The following is a 591-nucleotide window of genomic DNA, read 5'->3' as shown; positions in this document are numbered from 1 at the left end:
ACTTTCCCTTCTGTAGCACTTACCAGGAGTTGGAATAGTAATTTAGGCCTCTTGACTATCCTGCACTTTCCCTACTGTAGCACTTACTAGGAGTTGGAATAGTAATTTACACCTCTAGAGTATCCTGCACTTTCCCTACTGTAGCACTTACCAGGAGTTGGAATAGTAATTTACACCTCTAGAGTATCCTGCACTTTCCCTACTGTAGCACTTACCAGGAGTTGGAATAGTAATTTAGGCCTCTTGACTATCCTGCACTTTCCCTACTGTAGCACTTACTAGGAGTTGGAATAGTAATTTAGGCCTCTTGACTATCCTGCACTTTCCCTACTGTAGCACTTACTAGGAGTTGGAATAGTAATTTAGGCCTTTTGACTATCCTGCACTTTCCCTACTGTTGCACTTACTAGGAGTTGGAATAGTAATTTGGGCCTCTTGACTATCCTGCACTTTCCCTACTGTAGCACTTACCAGGAGTTGGAATAGTAATTTAGGCCTTTTGACTATCCTGCACTTTCCCTACTGTTGCACTTACTAGGAGTTGGAATAGTAATTTAGGCCTCTTGACTATCCTGCACTTTCCCTACTGTA

This window comes from Lissotriton vulgaris, unplaced genomic scaffold (assembly GCF_964263255.1).
Source record: "Lissotriton vulgaris unplaced genomic scaffold, aLisVul1.2 SCAFFOLD_1682, whole genome shotgun sequence".
NCBI lineage: Eukaryota > Metazoa > Chordata > Amphibia > Caudata > Salamandridae > Lissotriton > Lissotriton vulgaris.
This window is presented reverse-complemented; position numbering follows the sequence as displayed.